Here is a 21,137-nt window from a genome sequence, read left to right as displayed (position 1 = left end):
ATGCTAAATCATACCTACAATTTCACAAAAAATGGTATCATAATTAATTTATCACGCAATAATTAATTAATAAATAATGCGACTAGAAATCTTTATGTAAGACCTATTGATCAACCTCCTTTTAATCGAATGCCTAATATTAAAAAAAAAAATTTTTTTTAAATCAGGCCAAAGCACCGCGAAAGTATTGATTTTTTTAATTGTATTGTTGATGTAGATTTTTAATTTCGTCCTCGGGTTGCACAGAAGCGGTACGCCTATTGAAATACTCTGAAAGAATTTTAAAAATTGAACTGTGCTGGGATTCGAACCTGGATCGTCTGCATGGAAGTCTCGAACATTGCCAACTGCACTGCAAGCCATACTTAACTTAAAGAATTTAGTTAAGCTATTTGAATGATCAACGAATATATTATTTCAATGTATATACCATCAAACAGTGGTATGGTGCGGCGGTGATGCAGCGGTGGTGCGGCGGTCGAACGAAATTTATTATTTTTTCGTAAAAATTAATAATTTTATTTTTACCCGGGCGCGTCACAGCTGTGATGCGGCGGTGGTGCAGCGGTGGTGCGGCGAATAGAAATTTATTTACTTGTCACGGCGCTGGTGCGGCGGTAGTGCGGCGAATAGATAAATTCTTTACTTGTCACGGCGGTGGTGCGGCGGTGATACGGCACTTGTAAAATAACCAAAATTTTCACGGCTGTAGTGCAGCGGTGGTGCGGCGCTTAAAAAGCCGTGCAGCGGTGTTGCGGCGGTGGTGCGGCGGAATTCTGTTTTTACTCGGGTTATAATAAAAACAAACTTATTTTTAACTTCCCGCTAAAAAAATCGAAGATTTTCAAAAATCGGGAAGTTATTGTTTTCACCGCGTTTTGCAAAAATCGAGTTTTCATCAGATCTCGACGTTTGAAGGTCATAGGAAGCTTCCCTGACTACTCCCGCGAGGTTGTCACTATGTATGTATGTATGTATGTATGTATGTATGTATGTATGTATGTGTGTGTGTGTGTGTGTGTGTGTGTGTGTGTGTGTGTGTGTGTGTGTGTGTGTGTGTGTGTGTGTGTGTGTGTGTATATGTGTAAGTATGTAAATCACTTATAACTTTTGAACGGCTAAACCGATCGCAACCTACCAAACGGCGTTCTAAAGAGTTCCCTCAAACTTAGATTTTCTATGAATTTGAACCGATTCGGATTGATAGATTTTGAGAAATTTTTAAAAATCTCAAAAAAACTAAGAGAAAAGTTTTTTTTAAAGTGGTTTTTTTGGAATAACTTTTAAACGGCTTTATAGATAAATATCCTCGACAAAATATTTGGAAACAAGGATTTTTTTAACATAAATCCGACATTTTTTGGAATAATTTCCCAACGGCTCTACCGATCGATTCCAAAAACTAATCAGTTCTGCGACTTATTCAAGAAATGAATAATTCTTACATAATTAAGACGATGACTTAAACTATGACTGAAAATAGAACTTAATGGGTCTTTTCAACATAATTATTAATTGAGCTATCAATAAATTACAATCGGATTCATAATAATATAAAACAATAACTTTTTATTGTTTCTGATAAAGTGTTAACTAAAATAATCAATCTCAAGAGTATAAATACGGATAACAAAGTTTGTAAGTCACATTCAAATTCTAGTGTGTTTAGATAACTGGATACTCGATAAAAAATCATCAAAAAAAATGATCACTAAACGCATTCCAACGTTTATTTTTTTGGTGTTGATCGCAACAGGTAATTACTATTTTGGTTTACTATTTTTAATCAGACATTAACAAGAAAAAAAAATTAGAAGGGAAAAAATTAGAAAATTAAAGGGATAGCTTTTTTTATGCTTTTGAGCTCTTCGAGCTCAAAAGTCTGATAGAAGTTTGATAAAACACAAATTTTCAAACCGCAATGACTTTTAAATGAACTGACCGATTTCCACGCGGTTGGCAGCATTCAACGCAGTTTTTTCAGCCTCATGAAAAATCTTCAAGTTCGAATTGATAAAACTAGGAAATTCGGAGTATTTCCGAAAAAACACTTTTTTCGGTTTTTTTTCGTCAACGATAACTCACGAACGAATCAACCGATTTTGACCGGACCGGCGGCGATCGACGTGGTTTTTTAATGTTAATCTTCCAAATTTACAGACAAGTCTGAAAAATTTGCCATACTAGAGTAGTGATAGAAAAATCACATAATCTTTACGAATGTCACTGCACTGTTTTTTCACCAACTAAAAATTTTCTTAAAAAAATAATATTTGAACTGTACTTAAGAATTTTAATACAGCTTAACCGTTTCAAGATCTAAAATATGTATTTTCGATCATGCCTTATTACCTTTTAACAACAAAATAGATAAATTTTTTAATATATAAACTTTTTTTAGGCATAGAAAACGAATCAAATTCTCACTTGTCGGTTCATCAGCGAAACATTATGCAATGAAAATTATAATAATTAATTTAATAATACGTAATTATTGGAGTCACGAGGTTTTATATTTTATTTCCTAATAATTTAGTTTAGAGTGGCAACTAAAATAATCTAAACATAAAAAAACCTCATAAAAATTTAGTCCAATAATTAATGATTCAATTATTCAATGATGAAATAAATATTTCAAGCAAAAATTAGAGTTAAGAGATTAAAGAAATGAGCGTATACTATTTTCAGCAAATCGATAGCGTGCATCGGAAGAAATTAAAGTTTCATTGGAAAGAAGATATACAACTGACCGGTCTTATAAGTATTGACCAAGCTAATAAGGAAAAACAACATTTTAAAAATAACATTAAATGTAATACTGAATATCATATTTATCAATCCATTAGTATAATCAACAGATATAGTTCCCATACTAATTGTATTTACACAAACCTAATTTAAAAAACGAGCTTTTAATTGTTAGACTGATAAAATACCTTTCGTATTTTTGTATAAGTAAATCCTCCACATTAATTTCTAATCAATAAGTCGATAATTAACCCACGGCATTAGGAAAAAAGGCCATTCGGCATTTGAAATGGAAGTAGATTTCATTTTATTCCATTTCTGTGGACAAAACGACTGCAAAAGTAAAATTTCTTAAAAATGATCCTAGGATAGGGTAGAAGTACCGGTTTTGGCTATCTTAGGACCATTTTTGGCCGCTTGATATTTTAGTTAATTTGTAAAAAATTTAACTATTCAAGTAGAATTTTTATAGAATTTATGAATATGAATTAGTACATTTATACGAATTGAATTAATAAAGTCAAACGGTACTTCTACCCTATTTTTTGATTTAGAAGAACATGTAAACATGTTCATTGAAGCTTGATTTCTCAGCTTTCAGATGCATTTTACAGAAATTGAATATCTCGATGCGTTCAAAAATTATTTGAGGGAGAAGTAATGAGAGTATGAAATTTTCAAAATTTTGAAATGCTGTAATTTCCAAAATAATTAACCAATTATTTATTTATTTATTTATTTATTTATTTACTGATCATGGAGATAATTCTCCTTTTGACCACAAATTAAGCTCATATTTGAACTTGACTTGTGTAATCGTCTATAAAAAAAGTATGTTGAGTTCCATTAGGATCCTTTAAGAATTAATGACGCTATATACATAATAAACATACACATATAGATATATAAACTTTTGAACCATAGGTAGTTTCTGACAGCTCGTCGAGTTAAGTCAAAATATAGTAAAATTTTAGGAAAGTTACGTCATGAGGACCAATGCAATAATTAGATTTTTATGAAATCTACTAAAAAGTCAATTAAAAAAAAAATAACAATTAATATTGATTAGAAACAAAATAAATGTAAAAGTTTAGTAAGCATACATATATACATAATGTTTATCGAGTTTTAGTGGAATGTGGTTAAAGGCCAGAATGAAGGTCGCCTACGGCTCTCGACCGGTCGAGAGAGAATAACATCCGGGGAGAATAGAAGTGGGAAGGACATCGTCTTTAATGGAATAACCAAATGGTTAGATTTTTTTTTTCTACCTTTTTTAATTACGTCTTTTCCAGTTTTGTTTGTATATCCAAAAGTTTTTTGTTGTTTCGTTCATCATTAATCAGCAATTTCTCCTTTCTGTATATTATAATATGTTATATTCGATCCCGCTAGTTTTTCAGAACATGATACTGCTCATGGTTTTCAAAAAATAGAAGGCTACTGATGATCTTTTTGCTGTTCTATGTCCTATTAAAAAACTTATAAGACCGGTCAGTTGTATGTCTTCTTTTCAATAAAAATTTAATTTCTTTCAATGTACGCTATCGATTTGCTGAAAATAGTATGTGCTCATTTTTTTAAATTCTTAACTCTAATTTTTGCTTGAAATATTTATTTAATCATTGAATAATTGAATCATTAATTATTGGATTAAATTTTAATGAGATTTTTTTATGTTTAGATTATTTTAGTTTCCATTATAAACTAAATTATTCGGAAATAAAACATAAAACCTCGTGACTCTAATAATTACTTATTATTAAATTAATTATTATAATTTTCATTGCATAATGTTTCGCTGATGAACCGACGAGTAAGAATTTGATTCTTTTTCTTTGCCTAAAAAAAGTTTATAAATTAAAAAAATTTATCTATTTTGTTGTTAAAAGCTAATAAGGCATGATCAAAAATACATATTTTAGATCTTGAAACGGTTAAGCTGTATTAAAATTCTTAAGTACAGTTCAAATATTATTTTTTTAAGAAAATTTTTAGTTGGTGAAAAAACAGTGCAGTGACATTCGTAAAGATTATGTGATTTTTCTATCACTACTCTAGTATGGCAAATTTTTCAGACTTGTCTGTAAATTTGGAAGACTTATTTTAGAAATGAATAATTCTTACATAATTAAGATGATGACTTAAACTATGACTGAAAATAGAACTCAACGGGTCTTTTCAACATAATTATTAATTGAGCTATCAATAAATTACCATCAGATTCATAATAATATAAAACAATAACTTTTTATTGTTCCTGATAAAAGTGTTGACTAACATAATCAATTTCAAGAGTATAAATACGGATTGCAAAGTTAGTAAATCACACTCGAAATCTAGTGAGTGATTCTCTTTTAGAGAATTGGATACTCGATAAAAAATCTTCAAAAAAAAAATGATCACTAAAAGCATTCCAATGTTTATTCTTCTGGTGTTAACCGCAACAGGTAATTACTATTTTAGTTTACTACATTTAATTGGATATTAAACAATGAAATTTTTGAAAATTATATTAAGTTTAACTAAAAATAAGTTTTAATTAAAACTAGGCAATGAATTTATTAATATATAGTTAACAGTTTATGCCATAAAATTTATGGGAAAGAGCCTTCGAGAATTTATGGTGTCGAAGAATGCAAAGCGTGAGAATTCGAGGCCGTGGTTCCTTGCAGATAAATAGCATTCATGAATGTGGTGTTTTTATTTTTGATAGTGAACATGCCTTGACAGCAGCTCATTGTGTTTCACACCTAATAACTGCGATGGAGGACAGCAACATCGTGTAAAAAAATTTTGGTCTCACCAAAACTACAACAGTTCAAATCCTCCCGTGTAAAAAAAAAAGTTCCGGAAACATTCCTCAGAAACATTCCGATTATGAGACGATCCGAAACTTTTGCGGAACTTTTCCGGAATTTCTCCGGAACTCTTTAGAAACAGTATTAAAAAAAATTTCACTTACAAACTTTTGAGGAACTAAAAATTTGAAATTCTTAAAATTTTTGAGGAACTTCTCCGGAACTTTTTCGGAACTCTTTTGAAACAACATTTAAAAAGTTTACTTACAAATTTTTGAGTAACCAAAAATTTGAAATTCTTAAAATTTTTTAGGGACTTCTCCAGAACTTTTAAGGAACTTTTGCGGAACTCTTTAGAAACAGTTAAAAAAATTTACTTACAAACTTTAAAGTAATAAAAAATTTGTAATTCTTAAAATTTTTTACGGACTTCTCCGGAACTTTTGCGGAACTTTTTCGGAACTCTGTAAAAACAACTTTAAAAAAGTTTACTTACAAATTTTTGAGTAACCAAAAATTTAAAATTCTTAAAATTTATTAGGAACTTATCTGGAACTTTTCAGGAATCTTTCCGGAACTTTTTCTAAATGTTTTTGGAACTTTTTTAATACTGTTTCTACAGAGTTCCGGAAACAGTATTAAAAAAAATTTCACTTACAAACTTTTGAGGAACTAAAAATTTGAAATTCTTAAAATTTTTGAGGAACTTCTCCGGAACTTTTGCGGAACTTTTTCGGAACTCTTTAGAAACAACATTTAAAAAGTTTACATACAAATTTTTGAGTAATCAAAAATTTGAAATTCTTAAAATTTTTGAGGAACTTTTCCGGAACTCTTTCGAAACTCTTTGGAAACAACGTTAAAAAAGTTTACTTACAAACTTATGAGTAACCAAAAATTTGAAATTCTTAAAATTTTTAAGGAACTTCTCCGGAACTTTTGCGAAACTTTTCAGGAACTTTTGCGGAACTTTTTCGGAACTCTTTAGAAACAACATTTTAAAAGTTTACTTACAAATTTTTGAGTAACCAAAAATTTAAAATTCTTAAAATTTTTGAGGAACTTTTGCGGAACTCTTTGAAAACAGTTAAAAAAATTTACTTACAAACTTTTAAGTAACCAAAAATTTGAAATTCTTAAAATTTTTGAGGCAGTTTTCCGGAACTTTTTCGGAACTCTTTGGAACGTATTAAAAAAAATTTACTTACAAACTATTGAGAAACTAAAAATTTGAAATTCTTGAAATTTTTTAGGAACTTCTTTGGAACTTTTGCGGAACGTTTCCGGAACTCTGTAGAAACAGTAATAAAAAAGTTCCAAAAACATTTAGAAAAAGTTCCGGAAAGATTCCTGAAAAGTTCCAGATAAGTTCCTAATAAATTTTAAGAATTTTAAATTTTTGGTTACTCAAAAATTTGTAAGTAAACTTTTTTAATGTTGTTTTTACAGAGTTCCGAAAAAGTTCCGTAAAAGTTCCGCAAAAGTTCCGGAGAAGTCCCTAAAAAATTTTAAGAATTTCAAATTCTTGATTACTTAAAAGTTTGTAAGTACATTTTTTTAACTGTTTCTAAAGAGTTCCGCAAAAGTTCCGGAGATGTTCCGGAGATGTTCCGAAGAAGTTCCTTAAAAATTTCCAGAATTTAAAATGTTTGGTTACTCAAAAGTTTGTCAGTAAACTTTTTTAATGTTGTTTCCAAAGAGTTCCGAAAAAGTTCCGGAAAAGTTCCTCAAAAATTTTAAGAATTTCAAATTTTTGGTTACTCAAAAATTTGTAAGTAAACTTTTTAAATGTTGTTTCTAAAGAGTTCCGAAAAAGTTCCGCAAAAGTTCCGGAGAAGTTCCTCAAAAATTTTAAGAATTTCAAATTTTTAGATACTCAAAAGTTTGTAAGTGAAATTTTTTTAAATACTGTTTCTAAAGAGTTCCGGATCGTCTCATAATCGGAACTTTTCTGAGGAATGTTTCTGGAACTTTTTTTTTTACACGGGCTGCTTCACATAATGATATTGCAATTATTGAAGTAAGAATAATTTCTATCAATGATAACAATACTTACATTATTTGAGATTTTGCTGCTACACGCAGGAAAAAATTTTGTTAAAATAACCTAAGACATGTTCTAGTAACAAATGCATTTGTTAACATAGGGATAACAAATTATATGTTAAAATAACAAAATTCAGGTTATAGCAAGTTATTGATATGTTATATTCTTAAAAATCTGTCAAAAATATTCATTGTTCTTCTCCAGAAACTAAATAAGTTTTTCTGCCCTCCAGGCGGAAAGTGGCAACTTTCGGCCCGCTGCGCTAAACGAAATTGCCGCTTTCCGCCTCTGTCGGACAGAAAAATAGTATACAAACCTATGGCAGGAAAATAATAAATATCTCAGATCACATATATGTCGACCTCGGCTTCGCCTCGGGCAACATATATGTGTTCTGAGACATTTCTCATTTTCTTGCCACAGGTGTGTAATATACTATTGTTTGTTTATCAGATGACAGATGGCGAAAGGCTAAAAAATTGTAGGTTTGTTTTTTGCCAGAATCGCTCCTGTGTTTTCGGCAATGTCCGTACTACTACGTATGGTGTCAGCGGTCAGGGTAGAGCGGGAGCAAGTTGCTTGTCAGTCATCAGTACAGCTCGTACCAGATCACTCAAGAGTCGGGTTAGATAATCGCTATTTTCGCAGAAAATATTGGCAATTTTTTAAAATAAAATTTAAATAATGATGACTTATTGAAATTGAGAGATACTTGACAATTTTTTTATTTTATCCCTACAATAAAAATACACGAGAGTGTGAAGTTAGTCAATAGTCGAAACTTGCAAAAAATGGGACCTATTTGGTTCCTTATTGGTTAAAATTAACGCGCGCGCATAGCGTGTTATCAAATTTCTAGTGATATTAAAGTTGGCAGTCATTTGACCATTTTTTAATTTTTAAAGTGAAACTTTTATTCTATCGCCCCAAAATTTTTCGTCCATCTATCGCATGTCGCATTACCCGGCCGTGGAGTAGGGATAAAGTGAAAGGCACATGGCAGAGCAGCCAAGGCCAATATGGCGGCGCTCATAGCTCGCATCAGCTAACCGTGTAGTATTTATATTCAAATGCAATGTAAGACATTGTTTACTCCCTAAAAAAACGAAAGGATCAAAAATGATTCTTCATGTACTGAACTTTCATAAGAGGTAGAATTTGAGAAATTTTGAAATATTAATAGTTCAATACTTTAAATACTTTTTAATCCTTTTAATTAATCAAGGCTTATTTTCGTTACTATAGAATATTAGTTACATTTATAAACTATGAGACTCATGGCGAAAATAAAGTCATTGATAGAATAATTGAATTGAAAGGTAGATTTTGATAAAATTCATAGTTGAAAAAATTATATCAAACAATAAATTCTTAAATTATCAGTGAAAAATCACAATTAATTTTCAATCAAACCACCGTTAGTTCTATTACACGGACTAATAAAACCCGTCTACCAAAAACTGGCAGAAATTGAAATTCTTATAATCTTATTAAAATCATCATTCGGTAAAAATTTGATAGATCAAATTAAAGATGCAATTTTATCAATCATAAGATAAGTTTTAAAGAAATAATAAGCTATCTTATTTCAATTAAATGTTCTTCAAAAATAACAAGACAGAAAATGCAACTTTCACTATTTTCAGAAAAATTCAAATGGCTATTATTTCTAAACTTATTGACCAACTTAACTCATCTTTGAACTTATTTGAGATAATCGTCTGAGAAATATGTGTACTAAATTTCATTAAGATCCATTAATAACTATAAGCACAATCGCGGCAACATCCCCTGGGCTGACCCTTTTCATTTACCAATTATCAAGTTAGGATGAAAAACGCAATTTTAACTCTAGACTGGTCAACAAACGCGATCTAACGACTTTGGTCGAGTGATGAGGGATTTGCCGCAATGCTTTTAGAGCGTACAGTGTTGACAGTTCATACACGTTTGACAGGCAGAGACTAGAAGTGTTTTCGGCAACGCCGCGGACAAAAAACTACTTACGACTCTGGTCAAGCGATGAGGAAAGCCCCGCAAATTTTTTTAAGAAAATTTTTTTCAGCAATTTAACGTTTTCGAAGATGTTTGAAAAAATTATTAATATATTCTAAAATGTTCAAGGAACAAATTCAAATTTTTTTGAATAATTTTAGTAAATATTGAAGATGTAATAAACAAAATATAATTGAACGCGGCGTCAACCGGCGTTACGGTGTCTGTATGTATGTGTGTGTGTGTGTGTGTGTGTGTGTGTGTGTGTGTGTGTGTGTGTGTGTGTGTGTGTGTGTGTGTGTGAAAGTATGTGAACCGCTTATAACTTTTGAGCGACTCATCCAATTTTATCGCGGTTGGTACCATTTGAAAGGGCTTGGCCAAACTTAGATTTTGAGTATAATTTGGACCGATTCGGATCAGTAGACTTTGAGAAATCTTAAAAAAACTAAGCAAAAAATTTTTTTCAAATGTGGTTTTTTTTGGATAACTTTTAAACGGCTCTACCGATTGATTCCAAAAACTAATCAGCTCTAGACTATAAAAAACCACGTCGATCGCCACCAAGCTGGTCGAAATCGATTAATTCGTTCGAGAGATATCGTGAACGAAAGAAAACCGAAAAAAGTGTTTTTTTGAAATTACTCTGAAATTTTTGGTTAGATCAATTAAAACCTAAAAATTTTTTATGAGGCTGATGAAACTGCGTCGAATGCCGCCAACCGCGTGAAAATCGGTTGATCCATTCAAAAGTTATTGCGGTTTGAAAATTCCAAAAGTAGTGTTCTATAAAACTTCTATCAGACTTTTGAGCTCGAAGAGCTCAAATGCATAGAAATACTATCTCTTTGAGCTCAGTGAGCTCAAAATATCACATAAATTATATTTTGAGCTCAAAAATCTCAAAGACGTCATAAGTACAATTTTAAGCGCCCAGGTACGGAATTAGCGGGAAGTTGCAGGGATGGCCTTTAGGGTGAACCGTTTTACTAATTTTTTTTTTTTAACAAACAAATTTCTTTGGAAAAATTATTTCAAAAAAGTTCCATTTTTAACTTTTAAAAATTTCTACATATATTAATTTTTTTTAGCCATAATTTATTTGTTAAAAAAATTCTTAAAATTATTAAATATCTGCTAAATTAATTTTCATTTTGATTTTTCTTAAAAAATAATCTAAGTCCAGGGTATTATTTTATAAAAATTGCGTTTATAATTTGTTAGAGTTTCTACACACGGAATTTATTAAATAAATTTTTCTCGCTATAATTTATGTGCAAAAAAAATTCTAAAAATTATCAAATGTCTCTCAATTTCAGCATCATAAATAATAAATAAACATTATCCAGCATTGAAAATGTGTCCCAAGTGTTGATTAAAAATTAACGAATTAGCATCAGTGACCAATCAGTAATTGGGTAAATTAAATAGATTTTTAACAGTTTTTTCGTGTCCCGCAGTGAAAAGCCGGAAGTTAACGCGTAAAAATAATTTGAATCGAAATAAAGTTAAATAACATTAATGAATGATCGACCTAGAATCGGCGGTCCATGAGAGCGGGTGCGCCGACCGGCAGTAGACTCAAACTCAGTAGTCTCTGTGTACAGTGGGGACTTTAACGGCTCAGTCGCTTCGCGCGTCTCTCGATGGAAGGCAGTCTCAGACTCTCTCCATCTCTAACTCTTTAATTCAAACTTTTATCGTGTGTGTATGTTTAAACTTAATTCTTATCTCTCGCTAATAACTTACGATTTTTTTTAGTGAAAGTCGGTTTTTGATTTTTGTCAAATTTTGGGATTTGTTTTACTTTCAAGTGATTGACTCCGAAAAAAAAAAAAAAAAAACAGTGGTGAGTTTTATTTTTATTTGAAAATTGTGTTCCTAGTTGAAATAAGTGATAGTTAAATGAATAAAAAAATAAAATTTTTAATTTTTCACGCCTATTTTCAATTTAAAAAATGTAAATAGTGCGACACCAGTGGCTAGGGTAACGGTTTTGCCAAAAACGATCGAAATTACCGCAGGTGGAATTTCACCCGGGAAATAATTGCATGCGGTTCGAGTCCAGAATTATGATTATTTTTAAAGTTTTGTACAAGTACCAAGCACTTGCCGAATTATTTGACCGCAGTTGTCTCTCTCTCTCTGTTTGCAACATCTTCTCCAGTAAAACTTTTTACTTCGCATCTATTTCCATCACTGTTATTTGTTTTAAATTTATAATTTAATTTATAGAAACAAAGTTAGTTAGGTTTTTCCAACTTTCTTTCGTCCCTCAGTTTTTAACGACCCGGCTGAAAAAAAAATTTTTTTTTTCATTTTATTAATTAACATGGAATAATTAAACAAATTCACTCACTGAATAAACCGTTTGACGTAAATTATTAAGAACGGGCAAATATTAAAAGTTAAAAAGTTGCGGTAGTTGGTCGGGTGTATTTATTTTGTATTGGGATAAAAAATATATAATTAAAATGAAGTACTAAAATTTTTTGATCTTGGTATAATTAAAGCTGTTTGGTTGCAATTTTATCTGACTGGTGAGTGCATGTCATTACAAGTTTTATCTCATCTCGAGAAACATGATCCGCTCGTCGTACAAGTATATCTATATAACATACTGATTTTTTAATTTTTTATAATCGTATGCAGATAAACAAAATTTATTTAAATCTGGGATAAAATTTTATCGGCACGGGTGTAAATAAAAATAAAGTGAGTTACTCATTTCTTAAGTCATGTCAAATATTTTCATAAAAAATTTTATTACAAATGTTGATTGTATTTTCGAGAATAATTTCGATTTAAAGTTAAAAGTAGTGATGTCAAATATTCATATTTGAGTAATTAATTACTGGATTAAGTTTTTTTATAAGCAGCGGGCTTATAAAAAATTTCGGCATTAAATTAAAAGAATTTTAAGAGCAGGCTAGAACATCAGGCTAATGACTTTTTTTTTTAAATTCCGTTGATGGTATACATAATAATTTATTGTATTTTAAATAATTTTTTACATAAATCATTTAATGCGATACAACTTGCAAGATTTTTTTATTTTATTTAAGAGTTTCAAAAATATTTATAAGAATTTACATTTACAGATTTTTACATTCTCTAGATGTGAATTATTTCTAAAATTTTGTGTTAAAAATGATTAAATGTTATTATTATTGAAAATTTAATTTCAGTATCATTCAAAATTTTTATATTAAATATCTTGAACGTTAAAATAAAATTAAACCGATTTGAAAAATTATAATAGATTCGAAAAAGTGAAAAATAAATCAATTGCACACTTGAAATATTAAAAAACAATTCTGTTTATTAAAAAAAGTATTAATACTAAAAAAACTTCTATAAAATTTGGAGTAAAAGAAGAATATTTTTCTTCGCAAAGAAACTCCTATTTTGGATATTAAATTTCATTTTTCTCGTCCAGGTTGTGGACCTAAAGCCACGAGGGTGTATTTTCATTACGGTCGGGTTTAACGATCAAATATAGAGGTTATATTTTAGTTGGTCATTTTGCTCTATAGATCCCATAGCGAAAATAAGCAAAGCCAAATAAAAAGAGAAGAGTTAGTAGATATATACAGTGTAATGGAAAAAGTACATGTATGATGAAGATGCGATGGTCGTATACGACTATAGTCGGGGGTGATCCACTTCTGGGTATAGATATCACATCAAAACGAACGTGGTAAGCAGACGTGCCGGAAGGGATACTGTAATTTCATTTCTGTAACCGCTTGATATCATCTTTTGTGTTTACAGTTTTATGTTTGTTATTTTATTTGATCCGGTTTTTTTGTGGTAAAAGTATGTATTGATTAGTAATTACTAATTATTAGGAAATACTTATAAAATATAGAGAATGTAGGATTGATTACTCAATTATTGACGTTTGACCTCTATAATTCGATTTTGATTTATGAGAAACGGTTTAAGTTATTTGGTGTTTTTAGTGATTGATGGTTTTAGGTTGCAGTTAATTTGGGAGCATTTTTTATTCGAGGTTCAATTTTATTGGGCTATCAAGACTTGAAAACCGGAAAATAAATGACCGGTACATATTTGGTATACAAAAAAATATATAAAAAAAAACTAGAATACAATATCATTGCTTGAGTTTTCTATAATATTGACACTATTTTTATGTGAAAATTCAATTGAAAAAGTAGCTCTCAATATGTCAAGTTTTCTGAACAAATATAAGAATATTTCAATTTCGCGCATAAAGATGTCAATTTCTTTTTTTTTATTGTTCCAAGACAAAATATATTGATACATAATTCAGCTATATATTTCTTAACGGAGCTATTTATTATTGATTTTTTGTTGAATAAAATACTGTCATAGGATTTAAATCATTGCAAAAGAGTTAAAGGAATTATAAATATTTGAAAAAGTCATACTACAAATGATATTGATAATTTTTTTATTTTGCATTATCAAATTTAATAAAATGTTAATTTTTATTCGATCGATGACATAATTTTTACAATCAGAGATTAATACAGTTTAAACGAAATGTATCAGACATTCCACATTCATGGTAAATGTCCAAGCAGTTGATGTGTGAAGTTAGAAGTCGAATGATCTTGGAAGAAATTAATAATATCTGTGTGCACGTATCGCGTCAATTGCCCGTTGATCACAATGAATAATTTTTTGAGGAAATTAAATTTTTTATAAAGAGTCATTTTTTATTTCATTGGATACTACAGCGATCTTTTTATTTTAAAATTGACAGGGCTACTTTCACCCCAAAAATTTTTTGTGATTTTATAATTAGAATTGAACTAACATTTCGATGTTATGACAAGTTTTCAAGATTGACGTACCCTTTTTTGTATATGAGCTCAGCTGTTTATTGAAGTAATAACAATACTGAAAGTTGGTCAAGGTCAGCCGACCTTCTGTCATCCGGGAACTTCCTGGAAATTCTAAGAGCTGTAAATAATTTCCTTGGAATAAAAATTGGTATCAAAATATTTTGACAGTGTAAAATATATTTTTACCATACTGTATACTTTTTATTGAGATGGAATTAATTTTATTAATTATAATTTGTAACGTTAAATAAAATGTAATTAAAAAAAAATTTAGATTATTTTAAAGTTTTTTTTTTTAAAGAATAAAATATTTTTATCATTTTTCTTTCTCAGCTTTTAAGCTGAGTGAATGAATTCTTTTTGCCACCGCGTACTTGTTTAATACTTCAACTTATATTATTTAAGTCAATTATTTCCCCCTTCTCTCTCTGTGTACCTCGATACGCTTTTAAATCGCTTTGGTAAACAGAGTGTACTTCTAACAGAAACATATTGAATTTTCTTTTCCGACTCGATACGTACACAGAAAAAAAAAAAAAAAATAACAGTTGAACTTTGTGATTCATCAAAGAATTTTTAAAATTTTAATACAAATAGAAGATTTATTGTGCAGTGGTGAACTTATATATTATAAAACCGTATTTTCAATCAAAATACCAGCAGTTCAACGATTGAAGTGGAGTCTGATTGTGAAGTTACGTTTTCACTTGTGATTGACGTTCGGTTAATTTGTACAAAAAAATGTTTATATTTTGCAACAAATAATTCTATATTTTACATTTTCTGTCTCTATAATTAAAGTCGATAATATCCGTTAAAAGTAAATTGATCTTGTGTAATAGGTTTTATAGAATTAAATAAGTTACTATGCTAATGCATATCAAATAAAGTTAAACGAGTTGAAATTGAATTAACAGGATTTAAGTTATTAAAACAGCTATCTAGAAAAAAACGATAAAGTAATTTTTTTTGTAACATCTAATTTAATTTCGTGATTATCAATATATTATTCGATTTAGTTTCATATAAGGTATCGCGAGTCATAAGGCTTAGCTAATAGATATTTCCCGTGTAAAAAAAAATTTCCTGAAAAGTTCCGGAATAGTTCCTGGTCCGGAACGTTTCTATGATAAGACAATCCGGAACATCCCCGGAATACTTCTGCAATGTTCTCGAAATAGTTCTGGAACATCCGTGGAACACTTCCGGAACATTTCCGGAAAATCTCCGGCAGATTTATAGAACATCGCTAGAATACTTCCAGAATAAATTAGGAATACTTCCGGAACATCTCCGGTACACTCCTGGAATATTCCCGAAATACTTCTGGAACAAATCGGGAATAGTTACAAAATATATCGGGAATACATCGGGGATATGTTTAAAATATTCCTGGAAAAATCCTCGAATACTTCTGAAACATTTCCGGTAAACGTTTGGATTATGTTCCGGAAATATTCCTAATTTATTCTCGAAGTACTCCAGCGATGTTTTATAAGTCTGTTGGAGATTTTCCGGAAATGTTCCGGAAGTGTTCCATGAATGATCCAGAACTATTTCGAGAACATTGCAAAAGTATTCCGGGGATGTTCCGGATTGTCTTATCACAGGAACGTTCCGGACCAGGAACTATTCCGGAAACTTTTTTTTTACACGGGTTGTGATGTAAAGAAAAATATCCAACTTGAAAATGATGTTTTTTTTGATAATATTTTAGAGAAAATGTTTTTAAATAATGATTTAACATTAAAATATGTGGATAATTTTTTTTCTTGCTTAGATTCAAAAACGAAAAGATGCACATATATACATTTATAGATTACATTGCCAAACATTGAATAGTCAATTATAATTAATATATAGTATTTATTTTTTATAAGCTATTCATTTCTAAGCAAACTTTATAAAACACATGTGATGTGAAACAAAAAATTTTATTGTATACATTTATAAATTAACCTGAACTTTGAACTTGACTTGTAAATAAGAATTTATAATTGGATAATTTAGCTATAAATAAATAAGCTCAGGTTATAATTTATATCATATAAAAAAAAACAAAAAAGAAAAAGAGGTATGGCTGAGCTTATCTTACTGTGACATAAGACGAGATAAGAATATAAGTAAAGGTTATAGTGAGGAAGAAGGAGAAAGAAAAGCATCTTCTGGCAGGTAGGATTTCGTAAATGTCGAGTTATGTCTTAGTAAGATAGCGTGATAGGAATATTTCTTTCTCAAGGACAGGGAACTAAGGACGATTGAGTCCGTTTGTCCTAATCGACTTGGGCTTTTCTTATCTTTCATGAAATTGTAAATAAGATTGATAAAGACAGAGCCATGCAAATTAAATTACGCCAAATTTTATTGTATTAGTTTATTCCGAATTCCTTTCATCTCGCAATTGTTTAAACGAAAATGTTTTTAAATAATGATTTAGGGGGAGGTGTCATTTAAATTAAATATTTCAACGAATTAATTATCATTTCAATTTTAATTAAAAATAATTGTTTTCATTTGAACGCACTTTGTGTATTTGTTTCTTTCTACAATTTCGTTGCAATCTGCAGGGATTTGATTTATATTAATTTAATTTTGTTAATGTCAATAAACTACTCCGATTGTTTTATATGCTTTATTTAACATTTTTCCGTAAATATAACTGTGTTATTTCTGCATCAAATAGTCGGCATAATTAAAACCGAATTTATAACAGTTCATTTTTTCACAAAGTTTTTGATTGTTCACAGTTTTAATTTTTACTCTATTATTAACATGTCTATAATTTCTTTTAGAATTTTTAAATTAATCTTGCAATATGAAAACATTTATGTTTAAATTATAATTTCAGAAAATAAAGAGTCGTACTAAAGATAATAAAGATAATTCCAGAAAAAAGTCGAATTGAAAAACGTCAGTTGGTCTGTAGTTTAAATGTACTAATGTAATCATGGTTAAGGTTGAACAATTACACTAATTGACTTGTTCTTCATTTATTATTTTTACATTAAATAAAAGTAGAACAAATGATAGAGTGATTAAAAATTTTTTTCAATTAAACTTTCTTCTGTAGAATAGTAGACAGTATCTTGCTGACGCTTGGGCTCGAATCCACGAATTTCAGAGTAATAAACTATTAGATTTTTTTTCTCTTTATGTTTAATTTTATTAAATTCTTATAACTTATAGTTAAAATTACGGTCAAAATCAACAAAATCATCTTTTGGTCAAAAAATTATTGTCTTAAAAAATCTGACATCTTTTGACCTGAAAAATATCAAGTTTTTACGGTAAATTTTTTTTTAATTTTAATTATAATAATAATTTTTTACAAAGGTATCTTTTACGAGCATTTTATGTTACTTTATAAATTTTAATTGTAACCTAACCAGCTAACCAATTTAAAAACACTCAGAAAGTTCTGTATTTAAAAGACAATTAACATCCTTAAATTTATCGCGAATAACGTTTTAACGACGTGCTATTACTTAGTGATAGTAAACTTAATATGAATTTTAAATGGAAACGTAGTTACCGATCTTTAAGTTAGTTTTTCCAAACATGCAAATAAAAAACAACGGCGAGTCAATCTTTTTACAAACAGTTTATTGCACGACTCATGATGCGAAGCATCAGAGAGTGCTTTACGATCGAAAAATTTTTTTCGCCTCATTTTGGCGGCTATTTTTATTATTATAGCCTTGTTAGTTCACGGAATCAAGATATTTTGCATACTATTGTCGAGATAATTTAATGGAGATTATTTTCATACTTTTTAAAAATTGATTTACTGCAATAGAATTGGAAAAAAACACCGAAATAGGTCAAAAAAATTTCCTGTCCGTCATGTGTGAAACCCGGAAACACTGTAACTTGTGAAAAAATCAATTATTTGAGTTAAATTTTTTTTTTAAAAATTCTAATCGACGATTGTAGGTCACTGAATGCGAATGATTAATTAATTCAGTGTCGTTTAATTGCAATTAATAAAAAACGAAAACTACAAGACTGTATATCTATATATATCCATGTAAAATTAACATGGATGGTGACATATCTATAGATATTATGTACATTTATTCCACCAGAGGCGCTTGTGCAGTATCTTCCTAGTACAGCTGTTTTTTCGGCAACTAATTTTGAACGACTTATGTTTTTTTTTTTTTTTTTTATTTTATAATTAAATGAGCATTATGAGTCGTGCACTTTTGGATTTTCCAAACTTTTTTAAAATCATAATGACAAAAAAATGAATATTTATAACTTTACATAATTAAAATTTATTACCAAGTTATACAGATTATTACAGTAGTTATTGTTATTGGATAAATAATTGCATTATTTACATCAAACAAATACTAAATTTTAACTTCCGTACAATTGTAATCAATAACTGCTATTAATATCGTTAATAAATAAACGACAATAATCATTCTGAATAAACAACTTTATGAGTAAGAGAATATTTTTAATAAATTTTAAATTAACATAAGTTGTTAATTGACTACACATTAATATAAAAATTTCATTATTATGAACGTTTCTTCATTTTATTTATTATAAAATAATTTAATCATATAAATGAATTTTTATTGCCACGCTGAAATCAATCTTTTATGAAAATGATAATATAATAAACTTATCAATTATTTTAATTTAAAAATGAAAAATTTTTTGCACGCCTCTAGCGTAAACGTTACTTTCGTTTTCTTCTTTAACGGAATAATTTAATAATAAATCGTATTATTTAAAAAATGTATGGTTAATTGTAAAGATACATTAAGAGAAAAAAAAATTTGAGGTGAAGTTTTATAAATTTAAAAAAAATTTTTAAATTTAGTGTGAAATGGGTAAGCCCCATATGTAAAAGTTCAATTAAATAATAAATTAACTTAACGCAATTTTTCACTCCCGATGACGGAAATAAAATAAAAGAACAAATTAATGATAATCCGGTTGAAATATTACACCCGAATAATATCTCGTTATACAGAGCCGTGTACAGGTGTAATACACATGGGTCAGTTGTATGCTGTACGTTATATATGTTATATGGTTTGCCTGTAGGATATCATCAGGAGATTCAGCTCGGTACCGTTATGCCAGAGCGCATGAGGTGGCAGGACAGCATTCCGAAGCATCAGGAACTTCCATTTGAATATGTATTGAACTTAATCGAGTGTCCTGTGCCCGGCCATTAAATTAACTCAATAACACCAATACCAATACCAATACTAATATCGGTATCCGTCTTACAAATAACCTCCGTAGTAATAACAACAATAGTCATAATCAGAAAAAATTCTTCTAGTTTTTTTTTTATTTCAAGTAACAATGAGAAATAGCAATGAGTAATTAAATTTTATTTTGGGCATAAAAAATAAATGAATACGGACTCGAGCAAAAAAACAATCGAACACGAAGAATGCAACGGGAGTTTTCATCGCTTGAGCCAGCAAATTTGTTCCACATTCCTTCGAAGTACCTTTCTCACACCAACAGAATCTACGCGCCGCGAGTTTTATCAGGCTTCATGTGAAAGTTAATTGCTGCTTTATTATCAATTTTTTTTTCAAATACTTTTTACTAGTTTCGGTTTTAAGTTTTTCTTTCTTTCCTTTTCCTTAAATTTAGTGCCTCATAAATAGATTTTATAAATTTACATTATTTATTGACTAACGATTCAAAGAATTTTTATTTTTATTTATTTTCAGCGATTGGTGAATTTAATATGACCCTAATGGCTCTAACAAGCCTTAGTGATTGATTATTATTTATTATTATAATTTATAATAAAATATAATTTTTTACCACAATTATAATTCATAATTAATAATAACCGGTAACATAAATAAAACCAGTTTACAGTTTTTAATACTGGTGTAAAGGAAAATAATTATTTATTTTTATTACATGTGTATTATAGGTAGACATACATTTGATAATAATAATGGGCGGTGAAGTTAACTTACAGGTATAAGGAGTATTCGAAAAATAGTCTGGTTGAATAACTTGGTCATGGATGATTTAAAATCTACTTACTTACTGTTTTTATTTTTTATTTTACGATAATCATGTATAAATATAGTTAAAGTGATTTATATCAAGTTAAAAAATACTTCATACCTTATATCTTATATAATTAAGTATACGGAAGTGTGCTCGATAGATAAAATGTATGTAACATTAAAATTATATACGGATGAAAGAAGGAAAGGAAAAAAATGAGCGTTAAATCGCTGATAGGATCTACTGTACGTGTTAATTGATGAATTATGTATAAACAAGTACTCTTTATTTAATTTGTTAACGAATTATCATTAAGCTCGCATCGTTTGTTAAGTAAAGTCAAAACATGTCTATGTTTTGAATTTATTTAGACAGAATAATGAAAGATGTTTGATAAGATTTTCTAGACGTCGGAAGGGAAACATTTTTTAAATTTTTCCTATCAGTTTTAATCAATAAAAATAATAAAAATTTATGGATCATAAGTAGTAATTTTAAGCCTATGATTTTGCTAAATAAAATTTTTTTATTACTGCAGATAAATCTTGGTATAAATTATTGAAATTGGAAGTTTACTAGTTATTGGGCTTAAGAAAATTTATTTAATGTTTAATGGTTTTTTTTTTTATCTTTAAATTATTACCTAAAATTTCTGATCTAGTTTTTGTATACTAAATTAAGGCAGGAACTATTTTCAACAAAAAT

The 21,137-nt window shown here is 29.1% G+C and overlaps 1 protein-coding gene across 2 annotated transcripts in view; it reads left to right on the top strand.

Moving 5' to 3' along the window:
• The first annotated feature begins 11,202 nt into the window (after positions 1 to 11,202).
• Positions 11,203 to 21,137, top strand: part of LOC123268775 (homeobox protein 2) — a 165,918-nt gene continuing 155,983 nt past the window's right edge. For both annotated transcript variants that reach the window (XM_044734132.1, XM_044734131.1), the window contains exon 1: positions 11,203 to 11,440. The gene's annotated coding sequence lies outside the window, so the exon portion shown is untranslated. The remainder of the gene's footprint in view (positions 11,441 to 21,137) is intronic.

This window comes from Cotesia glomerata, linkage group LG7, assembly GCF_020080835.1.
Source record: "Cotesia glomerata isolate CgM1 linkage group LG7, MPM_Cglom_v2.3, whole genome shotgun sequence".
NCBI lineage: Eukaryota > Metazoa > Arthropoda > Insecta > Hymenoptera > Braconidae > Cotesia > Cotesia glomerata.
Note: the sequence above shows the minus strand (reverse complement) of the source record. Positions and strands in the feature narration are given on the sequence as shown.